The following is a 23,851-nucleotide window of genomic DNA, read 5'->3' as shown; positions in this document are numbered from 1 at the left end:
ACTGCATACTGAACGAACCAAAACACCCAATCAGCCCGTTGAAGTCGTTCTTCAGTGCCTAACAAACCTGAATTAGTCTTTGTTTGAAATGTTGTCGCTTTTATCTCCCATTGCGTTAGCCAAAAAGAAAGGGTTTGACAAACACAGTGCGTATCCCATATCATCTACGTGTTTAAACATGTTTTAAAACTTGGACTGATCGTTTCAAGTGTTTGGTCAAAATTGTAATTCAGTGCTGTCTATATGCATTGAATTAATTATGTATATAAAATGAACATGACCCTTAATTAAAGCTCAAAGTACTGAGTGTAATAATAGAATGCAATGACCCTAAATGTCCCATGCTGTGATCCAACCTGGTCTTCTCACAGGAGGGGAAAAGGTAAAGTAAGGTCTAGGTAAACGTTGAGCACTGGACATGGGTCTTGTTATGGTGATGATGAAATACGCTAATCACATTTCTCATCCAGGTGAAGTGAATGATGCTCACCAGGACACTTGGCGACTTCCACTTTTAACTTTTACCCATGTTACTCAAAGTTATATTGTGATTCATGCATATTTGGATCCTGTACTGTCCTATTTTTGTGTGTTTTTTGAGTGATTTCACCTACCCCCTATCCCCGCCCACATTTCTTTGCTTAGTTGCTTAAGTAAGATTCCGAGTTATAGCCATTCTTCACAAATAAAAACAACACGTAAAAGGTAACTCCAATGTTTGTCGCGGTGAAATTCCTCTCTGAAAAGCCAGGGTTTTTCAGCTGTGGATTTTAACAGGAAGTAGCCCCGTTTTTACCAAGTTGCTTTAGATAAATATAGCAGTTTACAATACATAAAAAAGGTGCAAATGATTATCTATTTATGTGTAACACCAAGCAGAAAAAAGCAGCCGTCTTTAAATTAAAAGCGGGTTAGAATTTTAAGTTATTCTCTAAGATGTTCACTTTAAACATCCCTCAACATACTGCACTGCAATATGAGTCACTTTGTTGTCCACTTTCTTACTTAATGTTTAATACAGGACAACCAGAAATGTTTTACACTCAACATGTAGTCGGATAAAACTTTTGATCCAGTCGATTGAGTAGATATCCCACTAAAGTGCATTATTCGGTTGCTGTCTTCTTGGCTTGACAATCATGGCTGCCAACCTGAGTTTAACCTTCTTCTGGTTCAAGATTGGACAGTCTCTTGGATTTTTTGTTTTGTTTTTAGTTTACAGGGTATGTTCTGTGGCCGTTCTCCATTTGCTTGTTTTCTGTTGATTAATCTGCCTGTCTGTTATTGACCTACGTCTGTTTCATTGTTGATTTTCTAACTTTCTGTTGGTTAAATCAATTCTCATGTTCAGTCCTAAGAGGCGACTGCTGTTGTGATTTTGGGCTTTAAAAACATAAATCGAATTGCCTATGTAATCATTCAGCCGCATTTCCACTGTCACTTGGGTCAGATTTCTGCACACGCTTGTTCAGACGTTTGAGGGATATTGGAAAACCGAAGATGTATTAAAACTGGCATTTGTTATTCTGATCAGCTCCTCCCACTGTCACACATGGAGGCCTCTCATCATCTGTCTGAACTCGGTGAACAAACATATTAGCAATCATGAGTGTTGGAGAGATCAGTCAAGTTAAAACTGTTAAACAGCTTCGTGAACATGGTTGTCAGAGTCTAAACATGTTCTGCAAGTTTTACAATGAGACCTCATGAAGACAGGATACTTCAGAGACCATGCATTTGCAGTAAAACTTGTAGTGAACTGTATTTGTGCAGTGTGAACTACCCACAACTATTAGAAAAATCACAGGCCTAACTGAATCCGCGGAACACCCCTGCCAAAGGTGACTGGGAGACACAAAAACACGTGGAGCACAAGGCTTTTTATGGCTGTACTTTAACAACTTTGTGAACTTTGTAGCTTGGAAATGCAGCCTGCAACACAGTGCCTTTGAGATATCAATGAATGGGCTCTAACCACCATCTAATATCGACCCCGTGTAACACAAACCTGCATCTGTTTTTGCAATCAAATGCAACAAGGTGCCGCCGCTTAAGGATCACCTCTGTAAATTGGCTTAGATTTAAAGTGATCACCATGCTCCACAGGCCTACTGCAGGTGAACAACAGGCATTTTAACTCAACTGGTGTCTGCAGGTAGGAAATGGAAAGTCTCCAGTTTCTTTTTGAAGATAAAGGATCTCAGACTGAGCAGTATAAAACCTGTTTTTAATAGGTTTTCGCTGTATCGCATTAAACTATGAACATGCTACGATATGAATGTGGCAGACAGTTGGAGCTACGGGCTGGGACCAAAGAATGCCATCGACATCGCCATGAGTTATAAGCAAAATATAGCCCTTTCACCACAAAACAGCCAGTCTTCAAAGCCTCCAGAAACCTCACACGCGGCTTTCTGACATATTGTAAGGGGCCGCCTGCCAACACGCTGACACACACACTCACGTGCACACGCATACTGGCTCGGGTTGCAGGAAGCTCTTTGCACGCAGCTCAGTCCACAGCAGCCGGTACTAATCAGCACAATCCACCTGCAGATCGTTATGGATCGCTTACTGCAACGCGCGCACCCAACTAGTCTCAACATGCACGTCCCCACGTGCACATGAAGAAATGTTTGAAATGTCAAGACAGCCTCGCCAAATGCAGCTTTAATGTCAAATGGTAACCTACCTTTACAGAAGATGCAGAATATGAAGTTTAAAACAAAGAGACACGCGTGACTTGTTTAAACAGTAAAGGTGTTGTTTAAGTTATGTAGGCCAGTGTTTCTCAAAGTGTGGTACGCGGGCCGTTTGTTAGGGGCCTTCAAAAATCAAAAATGTGTTGACACCGATCATGATCATAGCCCGCTTAAAAAGTACATTTTTATAATTCCAAACATAAAATGTTTGGGGTCCCCGGCCTCATAGGCTGTAAGAAAAAGCAAAGCCTGACGATCCTGGCCCCTTATAGGCTGCTATAGTCAACGCTAGAACTGCAGCGCTCGCTCTCATACCTTCCGCTCCCTCTCTTTTCATCCGTTGTGGTGTGGTACGGATCCCTACAGGCGCGCCACGCTGTGTTAGCGCGGCCTCACCGGGGATAATTACAGCCTGGCTCTGCAGGGTGAGCGTGGCTCTGCCAAACGAACACACGGGAGGGGGGAGGGGGCAATTATTGGAGAGCTGAGAGACATGGATCTATAGATTAAACCCTAATCAATAGACAGCTAAATTCATCGATGCCATCAATCAGGGACTGCTTGTGACAGGAAAGGACCAATGTAATCAATCACACTTATCTTATTCGGACCTGCGGAGCTTGTAAACGAGACAGAACCCTCCTAAACTGACTAAAATGCGCGTTCTTTTAAAGATTAAATCCTTCAAACTACGCTTTTGCTTTTGTAAAGGGAAGCGGTATGTAGGAAGGGAGGCGTACGAGCCTCAGCGCAGCACAAAAAAGCCCCGCTCCCCCCGCTCCCCCTCCTCTCGCTCCCCCTCCTCTCGCTCGTCTGTCGGCCTCGGTCGAGTTCCGCTCATAACCTCGCCACCCACCCTCCCCGTTCCCCGCCTCTCCCTGCTTTCCGCTGCTGGCGAGGCGAGTGAACACACACACACATACACACACAGCTCTTTATAGCCGCTCGCGCAGCTCTGACGCACACTCTGAGCGCGCACGGCCTTGCGAGTGCGCACACATCGTTGCCACACAAATACACAGGCAGCGTCAATAAAAAGCCCTGCGCTGTGAGAGGCCGCCGGCACTCCACTCCCCCTCCTGCCACTGCGATTAGCGGAGGCTGGCTGGCTGGGGAGAGGCGCCCCTCTGTTATCTGGGGCGGTGGCAGCCTGTGTGTGCGCACACAGAGATTAGTTTAACCCTTTCTAAACCGCTTCCCAGCGATCGCGCCTCTCGCTCACTCCGCTCACAGCAGCGAAGGCAGCAGCGAGCTGGAGCTGGGCTTGTGGTTACAGAGAGTGTGACCGTACAAACGTAGGAAGCTTTTAGTTGTATATTTCACGTAGACAAATTCGGAAAAAAATGTTTATTTTCCTGCTCATGAAGCCTAGACTGTGGCTGAGACTGCCTCCTCCGCACATTTTAGCCCATAGTGTATATAGAAGGTGATATTTTTGGCCTATGTTCTTTCCCCATACAAACACCAAAGTCTCCCAAGATAATGCCATGTTTTTGTATTAACCCAGGCCATATCCAAGGTCAGGCTGAGAACCCGCACCACTTTAAACCCGAACCCACGCGATCCACGCGCCGTTAACCTCGGCAGCATTCTGTTTCACTCACGTTCGCCTTGGATTACTGCCTGTGCAATCCCGCTAATACTTAGGCTACACTTCACGGGGCCCATAGCAGAGCGGCATCCGCAGTGAACAGGCCTACATTAACTACAACAGGTACAAACACACACTGGAATGAGTACTGAGATGAAGTTGTTTTTAGTGTCTGGGCTGCTGTCGCCTCTCCCTTCTCTTCCTCTCCTCTCTTTCCGTGCGTCACGGCTAGGTCATGGCCGGGCTCCAACAATGGCTCCGGTTTCTCGAGCCATACGCGCACATCACACAAACATGCGGCACGCGCACATGGAGCAGCACCAAGAGCACACAGATCTGACAAATGATAGGGTAGCGAGGCGAGCTAATAGTAGGCAGAGCGCCTGCCGACATGCCCGTGGGCCGCGGGTGTTAAATTGTATCCAATTACAGCACATGCGACGATATGAGGGGGGAATAATAATTCTTCTTGCGTGACAGGAGATTCGCTTATTTCCCCGACTCTTTATATGGAGGGGCTTAGGACACGAGCAGTGTCTGTGGTGGCTCTGCTTTTTCTGGAGGATGTGGTGTGCATATTTCATTAATCAAAATCCAGTTAACCAGATTTGGAGAGACAGCAGGAGCCAGCAGGGTCCAAGCAATAATTAATATCTATAATTCGGGCAGCGCAGGGCTAACACGTCTACACAAGCCTAGGTGGGCAGACACTTGACAGAAAGTTAGGCATTCATAATTTTAAAGAGGGGTTAAAGTAATGGATGAAAAAAACAGATTCAGAGTTGTTATAAAACAACAATTCTGTTAACGTTTATTACATGAAAGCATAAAATAGGAGTCATTACAAAAGAGTGTAAGGCAAGGCCTGTATTATGAGAAATACATTAGTGGCCTTTTGTGAACAGCTGAGAACTGGCAAACAAGTTCAATAACACTGGAGTAAAAAGGGTTAAGTGTTAACAAGAAGTCTGACAGGAGGAGTGCAGGCAGCACGTTTAAACCTCTGTGTTCCACCAAAACACGGGGAAATACCATGGTGACAGGTTCATGAGACGTGTGTTGGGTGCCAATGCCATATTCAAACTATTGCTTATTTTTAAGGCTAGCTTGTAGGACCATGTGTCAGTAACATTAATGCCATTCAGAAAACTTAAATTCAGCCTGGGCTTCAGTTCAGACTTAATATTCAGCTAAGGCATGTACAAAATTAACGCACATTTCAAAACAGATTTCTCTGGAATAATTAAAGATATATAACAAAAAGAAAATTATTATAGAGTAGTAAATAATCCTTGTAACATCCATTGTAAACACTATAGCCAATGACAGCTGTTTGCTCCTTTAACACTTTAGGCAGTTTCCATTAAGTTTCCACATGAGTTAACCTAAGCAGGTCTCTGTCTGAACATCTGAAATACGTAGAGGCTTTCACGTCTCAAATGCAGGGTGCCTTTTAAGACAGTTGCTTTCCTCCCCATCTCCCACAGAAAGGTGAAAAAGTAATTGCTGTGAATCTAAACTATCACCTTGTTATGATTGCTTTTCAGCAGTCATATCATTTCCCCCCATTCATTTTTCAGATTATGCCAAAAAGTCACAGTGCAGTAGTCAAGTCAGTGCCACATAGAAGAAAAGCTTTTGAACAACTTTGGGATGCGACAGATGCTTTTAACATTAACAGAGTCTTAGTTGCATGTTCCAGCAGTTCTGTACGTTGTGTGTCTTTAGGATATTAAATAAGGGCTAGGGATTAATAATGAAACCTGACAGCTCATCTCCAGCTTCGATCTGCTGACTGTACCCCATCTTCCCTTCATTACCTCCCTACTTCTTCACTCCTTGCTTTGATTTCTAATCCGTTGCATTTCTGTCTGGTTCTGTCCCTCCTTTGTGCTTCACTTCCTCTTTTTTTCTTTGTCACTCTCTCTGGTGTCTCTCAGGGCCCTCGGTCTTTCAGGGCCATGTCAGGGGAGTAGAAGAGCACGTTGGTGTCATCCTCGTCATCGCTGAGGTCGGCCAGGTCAGCCTGTGTGTAGCGCACTGCCCCAGGGTGGTATTCTCCGATTCGAGTCCTGTCACAGAGTCTCGACTGAAGAGCCAGCTAAGACACAGAAACAACACCAAAAGTATTTGTTAATGTTGTAATGTTGTTAATATTCCCTCCTTTACGGCACTCAAAGCGCTTTACATCAAGGAACCACTCACCCATTCACACACACATTCAAACACCAGTGTATGTAGACACTGGGGGTGAGGTGGGTTAAGTGTGTTGCCCAAGGACACAACAGCAGCATCTATCTGTAGAGGCTAGAATCACACCGCCAACCTGTGGCTCAGTGGATCTGACCGCTCTACCAGTGTTTTATGTCGAAAGTGTGATTCCAACCACCAACCGTTGGATCAGTGGACACAATAACTGAGCGACTGTCAGTGTGCTAAACGTCAAACATTATTCTGTGTGGTCCTGTTTGGTTTTGAAAGATAATCATTTATTTGAATTATATTGTCCATTTGGGTGGCAATAAGACAGGTGTTATTTTTTTATGTTTTTTTTAATGCACATAAGGGAATTTGCTCTCTGTATTTGACTTATCCTTAAATTGGTGCCTCTGGGCTTTTTAAGAGCAGCACCCAGAGACCCAGAGGCATGAACAGACATTCTGAGGGTCAGGAGCTCTCCCACAAACAAAGTGAATTTAAGATTATTAAAAGGAACATAATCAGAGCAACTGCAATTTACACACTGGTAAAAGACCAAAGTACATCTCACTCAAAATTGAGATGTACCTTGACTCAAAATTGTCAACATTAACCTGTGCTTTACACATGCCATTTGTCTGAAATTTATATATATATATATATATATATATATATATATATATATATATATATATATATATTACATTAGAGTCTATTTTTACTTTATTTTTAAGTTTAAATTATTTTAAGCTATTATCTAGTATTTTGTTTTATTGCATGTTACCTTTTTCCTGCTGTTCTTGAACTGTACAGTACAATACGGGAATTTCCCCACTGTGGGACTAATAAAGGCATATCTTATCTTATCAGTGGTCCCCAGTGGAGTCCCTGTCCTGGCTCTCCAGCTCCATCAGTCTGCTCTGAGTGGAGAGACATGGGGCACAAAGAAAGTGCTGCAGCAGCAATATTGTTTGAAGATATTCAAGTTTTAAATGGACATTTTAAGACCTGCTGTGTTTGTGAGGCAAACACTTTGACCAGACTAATTCTGACCAAGACATAATAGACATTGTTTTGGGTTAATTGGACAAACTCATACAAAAAGTTCCCACACACCCAGGAATCAACCCCATTTTACCATGAGGCAACTGTACACTCCTCTAACACCAACTCAGCCCTACTATCGCCGCACCTCTACACGGTTTGCACACTTACAAACATTACAAACTAGATGCTGATTGGGTAGATGTGGGACAAGAGTACTACTTGAATATATATGCTCTATATATGCTACAGCAAGAAGGTCCTGGCTTTGAGTGTTTCAGCATGGACATGAACTTTGTGTGTCCTCCCAGTGCCTGGGTAGGTGTCCCTGGGTACATCAAACTAAAATATCCAGCAAGGTAATTAGTAAGTACAATTAATTTAAAAACATTTATGTTTGAGAGCAATTACTCAATGCGCATACAAAATATAGCACTGTTTTAGTTAAAATTAAACTACTTTGACTTTCCAGTGAACAGCTCAACAGTGTGATATGGAGATTGGAAGAAGCTTAGGCCTGCATGGAGACAAAGGATCGAGAGGTGAGCTTTACTGCAGAGCCACAGGCGCTTCCACTGTATGGCCAGAATGCAGATCAATATCAGGCAAAGACTGAACCAAAAAGGGGAGATTGAGTGTGGAGAGAGTACATATGTGGGAGGGAGATGATATACAAAGATGAGACTCAAAAATAGGAGATAAATGCCACATATGATCTCAGAAGGTAAAGGGGAAAAGGCAGGAAAAGTAAGAAGCACACAAAGACATACACCGACAGTGAAGATCAACATGGAGACAGAGCTGCTGTAATTATGTGGGCAATACATTTCTCAAACTATGTTTTTTGGAAAAAACGGGTACATTTGTTTTATATAGTCAGTTGTATGTATTGTCTATCCCTAAAGAAGATTGACGAAAATCTTGATTTATATTATGAAAGTTGAGAGCCTCATCTCTAAGTGCATGTTGATTTTGTACAAAGAAAAAACTTATAATGAGGAAATGTAAAGCAAGCGACTGTGTGACAAGCGCGAGTGGCGGCACGATCGCTGGCTGGTGGGGGATGATGAGGTGGGGACTGGAGCGAATGCACAGATTCGTTCTGCTGAAGGAGGAATGTTTTGACACTGTCATAACGCCCTCCACCTCCCCTGCCTCCTCTCCCCACCAATCTCACACCTGATGTGTGGGGGCTGCTGGGAGTAGCATGCCAAGATGAATAACAACCGGCTGTTAGTCACGATAGAGCACGAACACACATGCCGGCTGCCTGTTTCTACCTCTCCTCCCCTTGAATTCAATCCACACTCTGCTCCATTCCGCTTTTTCGTTGACACACAAACAGAATTTTCTCTGATTTACGAACACGATTTCATTTCTCTCCTCTGTCTCTCTTTTCCCTTCCCAACTAACTGGGCTGCAACATTGACATTTGGGTTGAAGGTCATACCACACATTCCACCCATCCAAGCTGTGCGTGTGACCCGTTATCAGCACAACCGCTGATACTAAAGAAGTGACAGCACAAACAACGCACATGGATTTTTGTATTGGTTCAATGTCAGCTCTAACACAATTTGTTAATGCTTGTTGATTGATACAAACACAAGTAGAACAAGATGATGATGTTGAGAAAGTAACAAATTAGATTTCTGCTGCATATAAAAATGCAACAAAAAAACTCAACAACAGGCACAATAAATACTAAAAGGCTGGTGGGCCTAGTTTTTATTGTTGTATTTGTGCATTTACCACTAGCACAACACATGTGCAGCAGCCTGCTGCAGGTGTTTGCTTCAGGTTTTGTGTAGCTCAGGCAGATAGCTTGCCTTGCGTATTTGAAGCTAATAGTTAGGTGTTAGAGTTCCTTCCATCCTACAGATGGTTAATACAACTGTACATTTTTGTATCCTCAGCTTATAGGCTGAGCTATATCAATCAATCAACATGTTATTTGTGTAGTACTATTCATACATACACAAAGTGTTTCACACAAAAACAAATACATACAAAAATAGTGTATAAAAAAGCTAAGTTAAAAAGGTGTTGAGTTTACTTGGAGCAGACCTCAGGTCCTCAGGTCCTGAGGTAGACTGTTCCACAGATGGGGGCCATAAAAAAAACAAAATAAGGACTCACCATAAGTTTTACTTTGAAATCTTGGGACAGTTAAAAGATTACTACTTGAGGACCTGAGGCTCCGAAAGGACTGATATGAGAAAAGCAGATCAGATAAATAAATAGAACTAGACTGTTGAGAGCTTTATAAACCAATAAAAGTACTTTCAAATCTGTTCTTTTAAAGTAATTAAATAGCGGCCAAAGTTTTTCTTCTACAATTACAATCAATTGTGTGAGACCTATATCTTTAGAATAAAGTAGAAAAAACACAACTTCTGTATATTTCCAGAGCCCTCCTGTCTCGTGTTTATATACTTTGGCCCGTGTGTGATGTCTTGATCTCAAATGTTTTAAAAATTCACACTTTTGGTCCATTTCTGTAAAATAATTTATACATTTACACGCTCTACTTACCTTTCTATTAGTACCTAAACTAGGCTCGCAAACAAATTTTGCAAACCCACTGAACAAAGACCATTTTGATAGTCAGTCTCATAGTCAACATAATGCAGCGAGAAGAAAATATAACTGGATATTTTAGACTGACAAACTGCAGTGTTTTATTTATTGCACTGAATACACTTTTTGTTTGTTTGTTTCAGGCTTGCAATGTTATCTCGAAGCTAGACTAGCACACAAGTAAATGCATGATATTTCCAGAATCGTTTCAGTACAATATAGCAATTTAACTTTCTTTTGCTATGGAACCTACCAGAACGACTAAGGGATTACTTTTTTGGAATAGAACAAATATTACAATAATAGTGCACATATGAACTATACCTGCATGCCAGTGGGGCTCAAGAGGCTCCACCAGTCTCTGTCCAGCCCAAACACGAAAGAGTTGGCCAGGCCATGAAGTGGAGCTGATAATACATGCAATAAGGTCAGAGAGAAGGATGGATCCTGTGGGTAGAAGGCATTGTGGAGTCTGCAGAGAGAAATGGTAGCACTGAATTCAATAATAAATATATACATTTGTCATTATGTCTAAGAACTTTAGATTGAATAAAAGCATAAGAAAACATCCAAAGTTCTGAAAAGAGAGGTAGGCAAAAAGACAAAAGGTGGAAGAGAAAGACATGAACAGGACAAGTGAGTGACGGAGTGAGGGAAGGGGTGAGAATGAGCGGTAATGAGAGCGGGCGAGCAGCGGAGGCAGGCGGAGCAGAGAGGACGGAGAGAGAGGGAGGAGAGGAGGAGGGTGAAAGAGCCAGTGAGCTTTATATCAGCGTTTAAGAGCCCATTAGGCAGCGTGAGACGGCTGGCCTGACACATTCTTGGCTGCCGCTTCGACAGCACGCAGCACTTTACAAGGACAGGGAGAAGTGTAGCGCTCAACTCTCTTCCTCTCTTCCGTTCCCCAGTCTCTCATCTCAGTTTCTGCTTCTCCTGACAACAATTTTCACCGGGCTATCATTCCCTTGCTTTTCATTCTGTGCACGTTAGACGCTTCTACTTCGCTTGCCAATATATTTTCCGTTATCTTGCATTTAGCCATTTGTTTTGATATCTCATTTTAATCATGACTTATGAGGAAGATCTCAGATTCTATTCAATTTCCATCAATGTGTGAATCCCCAAGAGCCTGGGGCATGACTAGGAGGAGAACCTGATATTGTGTGGTGTAGCTGAGACCTAATGGCAGCCTCCGAGAAGGATGCTGCTCAGCCATTAACCCTGGATTAACCCTGTATTAGTGCTGCTTGCCGGGTTAGCCAGCCGCTAATGTCTTTTATTGATCTATTAGCAAGTGAATCAAACTGTGCACACCCCACAACATTTTCCATGTGTGTACTGTTTCCAGATTGGTGTGAGGAAGGTGATCTCAGTGACCGTGGTGGCTGACCTCAGGGTCATGTAAGTCATCCCTCAGCTCCATTCTCCCACAAGAGAATAAGACAAAGAAGCCATTCATTTGAAGGAAAAAAAAACACAAATTATAATTTTACAGTTGCACCAGGTTGCATAAGATTATGTTGTCGCAGAGCTCAAACAGAGCAACAGGGATACTCTATTCCAGTCTGAGGCGTTACAAAGAGACATTTATTTTGATAAAGGACTCTGGACGATGTCAGGAAGGTTGGTCTGGTCTTCCTCTGTCCTGTGTTGTAGATGTATGTAATTGAGATTGATGTTAAATTAGCAGGATTTGCATAAAAACATCAGAAGAAGGTTCATGCAACATTGTTTAAACTGATTTTCAATTTAAAATTAAGTACAAAAGAAGGTAAACATTTAAAAATGTTTTTGTTGTTTTCGTTCATGAAACATAAACACACCCTCGCAAAGGGCTCAAGGGTTCTGGGATTGCTGCAAGACACCGCTGTAGAGGTGAAGAGATAGCGCCGAGAAGACGATCAAACTTCACTGTCTAGAGGAAGTAAAAGCCGTAACAAGGTTTTCATAGATGAACCTGCGGAAGGATCATTACCGGTTTGGTCTCGGCCTCCAGGTATCTTGACCAATCAAAGCCTCGGACCCATTTTTTTTTTTTATGTTGCATATATGTTTTATATGCATACGTTTACAAGCAGATCTGCTCCTGGAGCTATACAGAGCACGCAGTGCCTTCTGGTTACATTCTGGACCCAACACAAGGATATACACTCCATTCCCGGAGGTATAAATAGAGCTCACAACTGTGCCCATTCACATGAACTAGGCACAGCACTGTTATGCACTCTACTGGACAGCTCCACAGGTACGCTCAGCAAAGAGTTACAGTGTCTGTCACAACCAGTGATGGGAAGAACACCTGCATCAAAATATATATTTATGTTATAACGTATATAATACATAGTTCAGGATACTGTATTCTGAATACTTTCTTGGGACTGATACGGGTGTAGCCACCAAGTTGTTTGGAAAATCAGTCTAATCACCATAGTCTCAATTGACAATCACCTCAAACATTTATTAACTTTATCAATACCAATAACTGGTAAAGGCTGACAGAACACAATCCCACGCCACATTAATATGGGTAGCACTCAAAATTTTGAAAAAGCGTAATGTCTTGACGATGAATATTTGAATCTGATTGGTCGAAGCATCACAACAGTGAGAAATCAAACTTTTGAGAAAGCAGTACTGACTTTCACGATAGAGCTCCCCCTGCAGCTCCCTTGTGAGGATACACTGTCAGAGAATGCAACCAAAAAGCTTCTTGCTTTTTTATTGAAATATGGCAGAATAATCACATACGAAACACATAACGTTGCGAAATATGCAAGATTGGTGTTCCGCCAAGACAACAAGTGAAGGCACAAAGTGCTTACCTCTGCATGTTTTTCAAAAACAAAATGCTACAATGTTGCCCTGTGATTGGGCTGAACCACTGGCTAACTGGGCAATCGTAACAGTGAGAACTGATTCAAATGGATTCTCAGGAGTAAACTCACAAATATCTCAAGAATCCATCTTGCTGGCCAGGTTAATCCTCTCAGTCTGCCTGAACTAAACCAGAAGTTGCTGTATGTGCTGTGCGGAACAGCTTCATGAGCTGATTTGCTTGTGAACTTGTGATTCAAAAACAGAAGTTGTGTAAAGAGTCCACACAAAGCAAAATGTTTCTGCTCGTTCTCCAAGGGCAGGAAGGAGCACAGCCACGGGAGCGGACAGAACACAAGGCGCACACCCAGACCATCTCACCTGTCAGTTTCAGAGAAGGATGCAACTCAATGCAGAGAGTGCGGAGCTATATCACATAAAACAAATAAAGCAAAATTCATTATAGTTTTTTTTATCCGTATGGTTTGTTCTTTGCTATTTCCATTTTGAATAAAAAAAACAAACAAATTAAATACAAACTTAAACAAAAAAATTTGTTGTGTTTATTTAATATTTAAATTTCTGTCTTAATAGTAATAATAATGATGATAATAGATTTTATTTATATACTGCACTTGAAAAACAAATCTCAAAGTGCTACAGTTGTGTGAAAATGGCTGAAGTCGCTATGAGTGACTTTTAAACCAACACTCCGGACAAGGTGCGGAGAACCCTAGCAGGATCATGTCCCGACAATTCCATTCGCACATGATGTCATAGCAAGCTGTTGGGCATATACGGAGTCACACACCTCGTATATGCCAATGAGCCATGGGGTAGAGGCAAAGACATAATAGTGCCACGTGGCAACAGAGGCTCCCACGGATACAAGATACCATAAAAACCATAATGGGCAAATTTGAGGCAGAGAAAATGTAAATTAAGTTCTTTAGCTTCTTATTTATCATGACAATGAGAAGGGCTGCAAATGTGTAGGAAATTTGCGTTGGAGATACAGGCGTAAACTCTTTGTGTAGGAAAGACTGCTGCTTTCTGTAGGATATGGCGTTTGATTATAATCTAAAATGCAATAGCCTATAAGAGCTTATTTAAAAATAATGAGTCATTTCCAAAGTATCGGTAATAAAAAGACACACTTTACATTTGGCCCTGACTCTCGTATTCCACAGAACCAGAACGTTTCATAGCAGCAGATCTCCATACAACTGGGGTTTTACGTGTCAGTAGAGAAGACCGAGGGCTGTACACAGCTACTAGAAGAGGTGCGTCTGTGGGCTGCAAGTCACCTTTTCCCCCTGTGCAGTGCTGGGTCCAGTGCACCATCCATCCGCTCTGTGTCGTTCATCTCCTGTTACCCTACTTCTGTTGTATCTCTTTGAACTCTTCAAATTCTGTTTCAAGTCGTAGTCTGTCCTGAACTCGGCAGCACTAGTTATTTACAGTTGAAAGTTAACTCAGAGTTCCCCCACATATCTCATTCATGTGCGTCCGCTGACGCAGAGTACTTTGGCTCTGGATGACGTTGATTGAGTGGGGCCTGTAGGCTTGTCCATGTGGCTTATAGCCTACATATTCACAATAAACGCTGTGTAAAGAGGATTATTAAAAATATGTTCAATAATTTGGGGAAATTGTAGCTGGCTTCATGATAACCAATTAAATAAAGTGAAACTGAATTGATCAAAATATTACATTTTTATTCTCATGGCGATGCAACAAAAAATAAATTAGGACATAGTTCACAACTTTCAATAGCCTATTTATTGTATAGCAATAAATAAATAATGTGAGTCACGCGTTCTTTTCACAGCATTATGCCCTGTTCCATAAATTTCTGCATTGGCTACTATCAGCTCCAGTGTCACGATCTGTCCACTTGTTGATCAGGAGTCATCTTGTTTGCCTTTGTCTCTTTGTATGTTCCGTGTTGCATTGACACGCCCGTTGAGGTGATAAACGCACCTGGTGGACACCGTGGTGAAACCTCTGTATGTCCAGAGGGGACAAGGTTGGCGCACGCGTTCACACACATGGGCCGTCAGGATAATCTCTAGAGCCGTGCGGCTTTGTTTGTGTAAAAATGACTATAGTGTTAACATTATCACCCGAGTATTTGCAAGTTCTGATGGACTGTGTGGCCACAGATGTGCACATGAGCCCCTTTCGCAATTCGGACACAGTAAAGAGAAACTTGGCTTGGTGTTGGGGTAAAGGTGTCAGTACTGTGTGCATGGAAATTAATTTTACCCATTTTGTGTTTGGAGGTCTATAATTTTACAAAGCTTGAAACATATTGATCATATAAGGAACAAAGATTATGCTCTTATTTCCTTAATTCTCTAATAACAGCTATAGGTATCAGCCCTGAAGATTATTATGGAGATTCTATGGACAAAACTGGTCATAATCCCGTTTTATCCTTTTTTGCAGTATGAGGTTGTATGGTTTATTTGCCATTAATCATTTTCCATTTACCTTGCAACTAGCCTCTGAAATATTGAAGACACCAAAGGTCAAGTGAGCCAGGCACTGGAGAGAGAAACCTTTACTAGGAAGGTACTGCTGTGAGGGCATAAACTAAATGTCTAGTTTGAAATAAAACAAGTGCAGAGTAGTGTGTCCTGGCTGCTTGTCAGTGCCACAGCCTGTTTCTGGGTTAGTCTACGGCTGTATCTCAGAGGACCAGACCAGCTGCTGCTCCCATTCATTTCACTTCACATTAAAGGTGAAATAAATCAGGAGTCCCCACGCAATCTCCGTAGAGATGAAGGAAAAACACACACATATTCACAGTAAGGAAGATCGCCCATGCAAACTCACGCAGTTCAGAGTGCAGGCGGAGGTGTGCGCCAACAGCAGACCTCTGCTTGTCTGTGCTCTGGGTGTCAGGTGGAGAGGAAACACAGTGAATGTGCGTGTCTGCCACTGTGTGTGCGCCGCTCTGGCAGCGCAGCCCAGAGAGTGAGGAGGGCTGTGTAAAAGAGGGTCTATTTCTGGCGTCTCATTTTTTTTCCCTGCTGCTGCAAAGAAACGCGATCGGCGTCCGGGAAACGAGAGCTGGCAGCAAGCAATCATCTGCCTGCCACACACGCATACGCACACACACAGCACCTCTCAGCGCAGAGCAACACGCGCCATGGCAACGGAACAGCCGCAATTAGAGGCGAAGAGCCTTTCCTCTCCACCAAGGGAGAGACGGAAAGCGGAATGAAAGACAAGGCAGCCACGAGAGGGAGAGAAACGAGGTGCATACGAGTGCAAAAAAAAAAAAAAAAAAAACAGTCAAAAAACCAGTCAAGCTATTGTTGGCTTTTACTAGGGAGCATTAATAATAAAAACATATGACAAACATACTTTTCAAGTCGCTTCACTTGAGTTTAAGGACTTTGGTATTGAATAAACTAAATTCTGTAAAAGCGTAATGTACGTAACTTTATTCCAGTCAAACTATAGTAACTATAATCTTGCATATTTCTTTTAAGAACTGCAAAGCAGGTGTCCCAAACCTTTTATGAGCAAATTTAAGGATTATTACATAAAATGCATTTCACAATTTTCTTAGAGCCAAGGTCACTGATTAGATCATGATCCTTGTGCAACTTTATTTAAGAGGTAACCAAAGGTAGTTGCTGCTTCTGAGAGTTCAGAGTTCATAATGATTGATCGATTAAATCTGTCAGTCACTCATCCCAAGCATGAAGGAGACTATATAATAGGATGAAGGTGAGGAAAAGTAGTGAACAAAAAAACACAGAATCTCAAAAAAACTGGTCTCTTCTCTTCAAAGTCACAAAGAATGACCATGATTCAATTTAATGTTGTTACATCGTTGCTCCATACACTTAAGATTGCTTTACTATGGCATTTATGGTAATTGATTCTCTTGCCATCCATCTCCAATGGCTGTCTATGAGCTCATGAAGAAGTGGTCTGGCAGGCATGGAGTCCTGTCCCCATCCAAAACCTGACCTCTATTGTTTGAATGCATTGCATCAAAGGAAGAAACTCCCCACATAATCATTGAGGTGCTCGTGTCATACCGCAGGAACAATCATGTTAAAAAAAAAAATCACGCATTGCTGTTGTGACACGTTCCACACCATGTCTCCAACCTCAACATGGGGATCGGTTGAACAATTGCCACATCTTTTCAACCAGGTGTACGACAAAGTCCATCATCAACCTCCAATCCAAGGATCGTGCCGGACAACAGAACGCACATTTATTTCCTATTATCTAAAATTGAAAAAGTATGGGTTATAGACCCCAAATATATGAACTTGGAAATTTGCTTCAGTCAATGTAGGGCAACAAGAATATTTTGTTGTATGTTGAAATGCTGAAAGTCAAAAGTAGACATAAGTACAGTAGTCCATGCTTGGATTTCGAGTCTAAAATGCAGATGAGCGTACCCAAAAAGACAGTAAACATTGGGAGAGACAACAAGTGATTACTTGCAATTGCAACCGCAACGAGAGGTTAGGAAAAAAGGCCAGGAAGGAAAGAAGTTGGAGAGTGACAGATACACGTTGATGTGCAAAGGAGGGGGAGGAGGGCTGTTTCTCCTATGCGAGCCAGGCTAATGAAAGATGAATGAGGGAGGCAGCGGTGAGAGGGGGAGTGTAGCTGCGGGCGATGCCTGCCTGAGCTGCTGTGTGTGTCGCGCTAGATTGTGTGTGTGCTCGCCTCCTCAGTCAGTTCGCTGCTATCGGACAGCGGGGATGGTGTTGTGTATACTGTATGACTCATGAGGAAATGGTCAACAAAACGCAACTATATGGAGCACTACGTCTCGGTGTGCCACCACCTGTACGCTAACAGTCAATATCACGCGTGCATGACTCGCTGAGTCCTCCTTATTTATTCAAACGGCCGATCCATCAAGTTGTCAGTCACTTTTAACGGTATTGCTCCTCTAGCCTTTAGGTTGTGTACACTACCTCTGCCCATCTCCTCTAATATCCCATCCTGCCAGGATCACTTTTTCTGTCATATACTGCGCAGCCTGCCCTTTACTGTGCACTAACTAGTAGGGCCCAACCAATATAGAGTCAATGCTGATATTAAGGGACTCTGCAACTGGCGATAGTGATATTGACCAGGTATTTTAATTCAAGTTCAAGAAATTGTGTTTCTATTGAGACAGCAACATATGAAAATATACATTGTGTTGTATACCTGCAAAAATTTTAAAGTTGAAAAAAATGCATGCTGGGATCCTGGGGACTGACGCGACAAACATGTACCAACAAAATAAAAAGCAAACAAAGAGACATCCTGTTTCTTGGAACACAACACCACTCAACCCTCAGCGCTTGGAGCCGCCAGTGAAAGCACCGTGCGCGAAATCTGCTCATTGTACAATTTGACGCGTTCATGTAGCACCGTGTGTCTGAGGTTTTGTCCACGCCACCGGCTGTGCCTCTGAGTGTCAATGCACGTGAACGATTCCCTGTGAGTGGCGGTGCTGTGAGTTTGTGTTCATCTTTATGTTTGTGTGAGTTACAGAGAGCGAGAGACGGGGAGTGTGCATGTGTGTGTAAGAGAGAGAGCGAGAGACGGAGAGGGAGGGTGAAGCAGATGATAGAGTAGGCTTTAGCGATTCCCTGGAGTGTGAGGCAGCGTTTACGGCACTCTCAGAGCAGCCAGAGTGATGAATATTTAAAGACGTGCCTGAAAGAGCAGGGGGAGTGTTGCGTGTGTGATTGCGTGTGTCTGCCGATGTGTGTACAAGTCCAAAAGAGCTTGAGAGAGGTTATGTCCGTCTTCAGCATTTGTGTGGAAATGAATATGATGATAGATACAGACGGATGTTGACAAAGTAAATGAGAATTTTAAACGCCATAAATATAGGTTTGAGTATGGCCGTTATTGTGCTACTATTTTAATAAGACTAACAAAATGTGAGAGTCCTTCGTTCTTCAAGACATTGCTTTCTATATGTAACCATCTTCTAAGAGAAATTCTATCAAGACATCATAATATAAAGATCATGGACCTGGTTTAGACCACCTAGAGGAAGTGGAAGCTGAGATGAAAGAGCAAAATGTCATGGGGTTTCATACAGTGAAGTCAGAGGTCAGAGGTGTAACAGGCATTAGTTGTGGAGAACTGTGTAACACCATAACACCATAATCAGCATCAGGTTTGGTAACAGACGTGGAATGAGACAAACTCCAATCATTGTTCGTGACACAAGCCATGGGTGCACTTTCAGGTGTGATGCTCTTTTCATGAGATGTTGGGAACGTTTTGGGACAACTGCAGTGGCGCAAAAGTTCAACTTGTGTGGTACATTTGAGTTTTTTATTTGAGGTTTCTTCTTGTTTCTCTGCACCTAGGACACTGAAATGCTGACGTTTGTGTCTCATTTGTGGATAATATATGACCATGATTTTCCTTGAAAGCTTTAAAAACCCTTAAAACTCAACTTTTGTTTATCCAAGTTTTAACAAGGGGTGTCTAGGGTTTTGTCCAGAGGCCTGTTTAGGTAAAATAATCACTATTAAGGTTTTTTCATTTAGATTCTTGGATTGTGATTCAAACAGATATTGTTCTTTTTTTAGGCATACAATACATTAGCAAAATACCTTACATGTTTCAGTTGCCATTACGATTGAAGAAAAGATGAACACGCATTTTGACGACTAGGAAATATTTAAGCAAACACAATTCACAGTGTACTGACAAACAAAAGACAGACACCACCAGTGTGGAACATGACATACTGAACATAAGTATCTTTAAAGCCAACTTATTAAAGTAAACAAAACACAGAAAGGTATAAAAGTGTAGACATTATACACTGTAACACACACATTCATCATGGCTGTAATATATTCAGAGAACCAAAGAACAACTGCATGTAGAATTGAAGAGAAAGCAGGATGAGAAAGAGGCAGTGCATTCTGGGATGCAGAACGCCAAATACTATGAGATAAGAGTTAATATATCCCCCGACTTGGATCCAGTCTTTCTTCTTCCTTCCATCCCTCCTTCCATCCTCCTCCACCCATTTCTCTTTGAGGAATGAATAATAACTGCTGCTTTGAGATTTCCTCCCTCGTTTTTCAAAGCACAGAGCTGAGATGGGGAAGGTCTGCCTGGCCTGGGCTGCATACACACACGCGCGGAGGCGCCGTGAAGTGCACACAGACACACAACGTCTTGTTCGCGCAGCTCGCCTGGAGCCGGGAAATCAGATCTCCTCCAGAGAAAGGCGGGCAGAGGGGGGTGGGGGGGTGGGGTAGGGGCTGCTGTAGGGTGCACATACAAAAATCCCCTGCAAATACGTCTCTGTGCACTGTAAAACTCACTATTGAGGAAACCAAGTATAACGGCGTAGGAGAACTATGTCCGGGAGCAATATGGTGAATCCTACGCTACAAGGCACCTCGCAGCTTCAAGCCGTTGCCAGTGTATACCGTAGACAGTATGAAACCCACAAAAGTACGAATTCTAGTGGGTGTCAAGAAAGACTCACATAGCCACAAAGTTCTGATAACAGAAAAGCGTGCTGTCCTGGATGAGCACTCACACATCAGGTTGCGTTGCACCACTGAAATCAGCAGCTAGATTCTGAGGAAAGGGCTTATTTATGCAAACAGGCGTACAAGCACGCACAGTAGGAATCTAGACAAGCCTTGTAAACAAACACACACCCACACCATAAAGCACACGAGGGAGGCAATGTGAGAAGCAGGCTGTGAAAACTCTAGTAGTACCCATGCATTACGCTCAAACACACATTCACGCGAAAAACTGCGAATGAGGGTCCAAGCAAGGAATGAAGAGGGACACTGTAGAAGGATAAGTGGAGGTGTGGATGCTGCTGCCACATGAGAACATCATACTGCGGAAGGTTTGGACACAAGGGACTGACAAAGGACCCAGGCCCTGACTGCCCATCAACAATCCCGTGTGCCAGTGAGAAAAAGTAGGAGCGCTTTCCCCAATTCAATTCGCAACAGCTGGTGTCGAATTAACACATTTACCAGTGCACATTTGGAACAGATTAAAATTGCGCGTGGCGTGCAAATGTATGTGTGCGTGTTTATGAGTGTGAAGAAGATGACACGAGCCAAAACTGTTTGTGTGTTTGTTTGGGGGAGTGTCTGTGTGTTAATGCGAAGGATCAGGGTAAAATAGAGGGGAAGAGTGCGGAGGAGCAGGGCGCGGAGAACGAGCGAGGTCTACCCGCCGGCTTTAGCTGCTGCCCTGGGCCGTCTCTCTAAGCCCTGTTTAGGAGGCTTTGGAGCTCAGATAGAAATAATCCCCCACTCAGACACACGCGCAGCTCGGCGCGCACACACACGAAACGGACTACACACAGTTGGAGCGGACAAACAAGGGCGCACACGCAGCTCTCGCACACACGGCAACAAGCAGCGATCGACAGCACATTCACCTCGGCACGAAACCGCCCGGTGCCCGCCTACGCACACGCACATCCACGCGCATGCATCGTGTCTGTCTCCCGCTTCCACACGGCGGAGCACAGCGACATCAGCGCGGCACCGTGACAAACACTTTACACACTCCAGCACTCAGCGAGCGGGAGGGAAAGGAGGAGAAAAAAGGCAGCAGAGGATATGAGCCAAGCAGAGTGAGGGAGGAGGGGGCGAGGGAAGGGGGAGGGGAGGCTAACAAATTAATAGGAGCCGGAGATATATACAGCCTGCGCTGCCGAGTGGGGGAGTAGGCAGAGGGGGGTGAGAGCAATTCATTCCTGTTCTCTCCGGAGAAAGACAGAAGGTAGCGCAGCGAGCAAGGAGAAATGTGCTCATATAAGAGAGAGAGGTGCGTGCGAAAGGAGCCTGTTTGGCCGCCAGTTTGAACTTTGTTTTATTTTAATAACTCTAAGCTATTCCTGGTTTGCATAGACTATAGAACAACACCATTACTAATGGAGAACATGGCTTAGAAGGGCAGACTTTTAAACAGGCCTAGGACATTAAAGAGTTCATTTTAATAGAAAGACTATAGTAAAGTCTAAAGTGTTCATGTCGCTGCATTTTTAATAGACATTCTTATAAATAGTTAACAGGAATTTAATGTGTCATGTCGTCATAACAAACATTAAAACTCTATGTTGTCATGGTGAAGGTTTCCAATGCACAGAGTTGGTCTGAAGATTCAATCATTTCGTAGTACTGCATGTTTGCATCAAACATACTGAATATAATAACACTCTCAATCTCTCACCATGCAACTTTAAACTGCCCCTACAGGATGAATGAAGGTGACAGTGAGTAACACAGTACCCACGTACCCATCTAAGACCCAAAGTTACAGCATTTGACTCCCAAGGGTAATACGCAGAAAGCAGCAAATGAATGGCTGGAGTGATGAAGTATGAGAGATTTGTAAGAGATTACTGTATGCTGACATCTTTCAGCACAAGGTTTCCTACATGAAGGCAGCAGGTTAGTATGGCAGAGACTGAATTCATGCTGCTGGTGCTCATGCACCATAACCAAGAAAAAACACAACTACTAACGTAAAACATAGATCATAGAAATCCAAAGGAAAACAAAGTGTTATAGTAAGATAGCAGAAGTATCAGGGGAACTGGATCGAGGGCAGCGGAGGGTGAGCGCCGCACGCAGTTTGTCATCTTCATCAGCCGACAGCAGGGGCACGGGGAGGGAGAGCTAGAGAGGTGCTGGGCCAAAAGGGTCGCTCAGGGGGGATGGGCACTGTTTGAGCGGTGCCTTTGAGAGACGTTGACCCTGTAATTGACCTGTGTCTCCGCCTACATTGCCGTGGCGACAAGCAGAGCCGCCACAGCTAATCACTTAGTAACCCTGACCTGTCAATCACACCGGTTTGAAGCGCAGTCGGGAGGAAGCTGGGGGAAGGGAAATGAAAGAAAGTGGGAATTGGAAAGTGAGAGATTGGGTGCAGGAGGACAGGAAGAGAAGGTAGGAGTAATAACAGCATAGGGGTTATCATTTACTGGACCACCCGCCTCCACCCACAAACCCTCAGCCAGTAAAGCCCTTGTTTTTAAAAAAGCCAATAAAATGCGCTAGGCTTACACACATACACGCACTTAGACGCTTCTAATGCTGCTTCGTGGAGAGAGAGAGAGCAAGGCTTTCGGAGAGTTGAGATAAGAAAGAGAACGAAAGGAAAGGATGACGGGAAAAAGCAGAGGGAGGCGGCATAGACCAGATAAGATAATCAGGGAAGCAAATATGCAAATAGTCTATGTGGCTGATGTGTCTGTGCATGTTGTGTTACCTGTTGATGAGGGGGAAGATAGACACGAGCAGGTAAACTGAGGGATACCATTTCAACGGTCTGATCTCCTCCGCTAAGGACACCTGCGAGACAGAAACAATGGCTACTATAAAGATTGAGAAGAGACGCGAAATGGTCCTTATTTGAAAACTTCAGTGCGTTAAATGGTACATCCCCACACCAAGGCAAAAAAAAAAACACAGACCAATTAAAAGCTAATCAAATATTAACCTGCTGATAACGCATAATACCCATGGTGATATGAGCAAGAAAGAAGGGTCCCAATTAAACAGGAAGCCGGTATATGGTGCGTTCAGTTTACTTTGGAATAGACAGACACACAGAGCAAAGTGGAAATGAGGGGGAAGTGGCTGGTGGTGTAGAGCTTTTACAAGCTGTTATAACTAATTCCCACGAGAGGAGGACTCCTTTCGTCGGGAAGAGGCAGAGCAGCACGGCCCCTGGATCGATTTTCTGCGCTGTGCTGTTTTTACCCCTCCTCCTCCTCCTCCTCCTCCTCCTCCTCCCCCTCCTCCCCTCGGACACGGACACAGGCACGTTGTAGCCGGGCCAGCAGCACGCATCCATCCTCCCTCCCTCCCTCTCTTTCTCTCTCTCTCTTTCCCTCTCTCTCACAGTCAGAGCCGGCAGGCAG

General features: G+C 43.4%; 1 protein-coding gene across 1 annotated transcript in view; it reads right to left on the bottom strand.

The window, feature by feature from the left end:
• si:dkey-100n23.5 (uncharacterized) overlaps nt 1-23,851 on the bottom strand; it is a 44,808-nt gene that overhangs the window by 3,880 nt on the left and 17,077 nt on the right. The gene's annotated exons all lie outside the window — the stretch shown is intronic.

Source organism: Periophthalmus magnuspinnatus, chromosome 21, assembly GCF_009829125.3.
Source record: "Periophthalmus magnuspinnatus isolate fPerMag1 chromosome 21, fPerMag1.2.pri, whole genome shotgun sequence".
Classification (NCBI taxonomy): domain Eukaryota; kingdom Metazoa; phylum Chordata; class Actinopteri; order Gobiiformes; family Gobiidae; genus Periophthalmus; species Periophthalmus magnuspinnatus.
The sequence above is the reverse complement of the archived record's forward strand: the minus strand, read 5'-3'. Positions and strand labels throughout refer to the sequence as shown.